Source organism: Vombatus ursinus, unplaced genomic scaffold, assembly GCF_900497805.2.
Source record: "Vombatus ursinus unplaced genomic scaffold, bare-nosed wombat genome assembly UNPS02014807.1, whole genome shotgun sequence".
NCBI classification, from domain to species: domain Eukaryota; kingdom Metazoa; phylum Chordata; class Mammalia; order Diprotodontia; family Vombatidae; genus Vombatus; species Vombatus ursinus.
The window spans coordinates 17189421-17192288 of NW_020954585.1; positions in this window are offsets into that span (position 1 = coordinate 17189421).

Genomic DNA, 2868 nt, shown 5'->3' on the forward strand with positions numbered 1-2868 from the left:
ATCTATCTATCTATCTATCTATCTATCTATCTATCTATCTATCTATCTCGATACATTATTTCATCTACAAGTCAGATGGAAATACCCCCTGGTCCTTACTTTAATATTATTTCTGCTAATAAAACCGTATCCATTTGACAATGCCAAAGTTGTCCCCAAAGATGCCAGAGTGCTAAGGTAAGCCAAGAGAGTTGGAGAGTTGCAGCCAGCCTAGAACTGAGAAAATACGCTGTGTAGTTTTAGTGAGACTAGAATTCATGACTTTTAATGTATTCATGAGTGGCAGAGTTGCATGGTGTGAATAGTTTGCTGGAGTCAGAAAATCATGGGTTCAAAAACCACTTATGACATTTACTGGCTATGTGAACATGGTCAAATAACTTAATTTCTCTCAGATTCAGGCAACTCTCTATCACTTATTTACAGAGACAGGTTGCCATCCATCTTGGTGAGGGAATTGTTAAAGAGATGCAATGAAAATTCCTTGACATGTTGACTTCATAACTATACTTCCTTCAGTATTTCTACCTCCACCAATAATGTTTCTGACAGAAGCAACAGTTCAATTCAGTTAACATTACTTAAGTATGCAGGTTCCTGCAGCTGGCATCTTGGAGTACTCAGAGGTTAAATGATTTGCCTAGGTCACAAAGCCATTTGTCATTTTAGGGACTTGAACCTAGAGCCTTCTGACTTTGTGGACAGCTCCCTATTCATTAGGCCCTGCTTCCTCTCTAGACACTAGGTACACAAAAATATTTCCTGAATTTTGCCATTTACTTTCTGCTGGGACAGGGTGAGGTGGGGTGGACATATTATATACACAGAGAAGTAAACACTATGTATATATATATTTTACATATATACATATATTATACATACATATATAAAGAGACAGAGATAGAGACACACTGAGAGAGACAGAGACACAGAGACAGAGACAGAGAGACAGAAAACCAACCCGGAAAGGTCTCAGGCAGATAGCACCTGAGCTTTATTTTGGAAGAAAGTGAGATTCTACTGCTGGGAGAGGCGTGAATACATTTCAGAACTGATGACAGTCTGTGCAAAGGCACGGAAGCTGGAGATGTCATGTGCAGGAAAACAGTCAGGAGGCTAGTCTCATTGTAAGGAGGGAGTGCTTGAAGGAAAGTTATATGAAATAGGACTGAAAGATAGTTTGAAACCAGATTGTGCCAGGCTGAGAATTTTGTTCTTTAACTTAAAGGCAAATGGTAATCACGGGAGCTTTTTTTTTCTTTTAACAGGAGAGTGACAGATAGGATCTGTTTTAGGATATTCGTTTGATAGCTGCGTGGGGGATAGATTGGAGAGGGGCAGTGGTTGTGTGGAAGGCGTTATTTGGAAAGTAAAGTCAAAGACTAGAACTCATTTAGATAATGCAGGCGAAATCTTCTTAACCTGAAGATAGACCGGACCCAGTTTGAAAACGAGGGCTATGTCCTCGGTACTGACACTGAGTTCTCTAAGGTTTTGCTAATGAAGGGAAAGTTCGGGTTTCGAGCGCGGTCTCGAGGACAGAACCAGCCAGGTGAACCAGGAAGAGATTCCAAAGCAAACGGATGGCCACTGGGCGATGAATTCTTCCGCCACCTCAGCCCAGAGATTTCTTTAACGATTAACACCTGCTGTACTCAAAAGATAAAGGGGAAAGCGATTCTTATGGCAGGTTGCGGAAGAGGGGGGATTGGGGGCGGGGCGGGCACAAGGACAGAAGCCAGATGAAAGAAGGATTCCACCACCATTATTGCCTCTGTCCCTTTAAATAGAGCACGTGACGCAGACCGTTCGCGCGGGAACGGCTCGCACAACAGCAGCTAGCTGTAGACTGGGCGGGGTCCTCGGCGCGCGGGTTAGAGCTAACCGGGTACAACCGCCTCGCTCTTTCCACTCGGACTCCACCTTTTGCCATCAGAGTTAACCAATCACTACCTTGCTCCTGGCCCAGCCCCTCTCCGCTCGCGCGGCCCAAAACTAGACAAACAGCACCGGAGGAAAGGAGAGGGTGGGGCTTCCGTAGGGGCGGGTCTTTGAGGGCCGCGCGCTCCCCCAAAGTTTCGAACCTTGTTGGCCCGAGGCAGAGGACAAAATTAAGAGCAGCAGCCAATAGCAAAGCACAGACCAATCGCGCGCGCTCCCCCAGGCCCTCCTCTATCTTCGCCCCGCTCCACCGGGAGAGCTCCGGGGATTGTCTATTGGCTGGAAGGGCCTGTCACTCAGTCGAGAGCCGATTGGGTCCTGGAGCCTTACGGTGATTGGTTCCGCCCAGGCGCGAAATGTAACGCGGGAAAAGCCGGAGCTGGGACATCGGTGGTAGCAGCAGGTTGTTATTTTCCGGGCTTGGGAGTTTGACTTTATTGTCGCTTCGGGCGGCGTGAGAAGTCTGCGCTGACTGGGCTTCCCTTCCACCCCGCTGTTGCGGGGGATATCTGGGAGAAGAAGGTCAATCCTGGCAGGAGTCCCTCTTCTGCCTCGGCTTCTTCCAAGATCCCGAACCTCCTGATCGGTGAAATCTGCCCCCCCAACCCCCACCCCCGACAGCTACCGGAGGGATCCCGGGAATCGTCGCCACGGCCGCCGCCGTCACTTTCTCCTCTCCTGCGATGAGTCTGCGGCTGTTCTAGTGTCAGATTCATCGGGGAAAGCGCTGCTGGGGCTGGAGCGGTGACCGGTTGCCGCAGACACCCCCGAGCCTTCCCGTGGCTCTACTTAGCCGGGAAGGAAGGACCGTGCGATTGTGGCTCCGCAGTCACCTCTAAGTCTGTGAAGTTCAGCGACCGAGAGGGACCCGGGGCGGGCGTGTGTGCGCGTCGCGGGGGACTTGGGGGGCTGGTTGGAGAGGAGGGG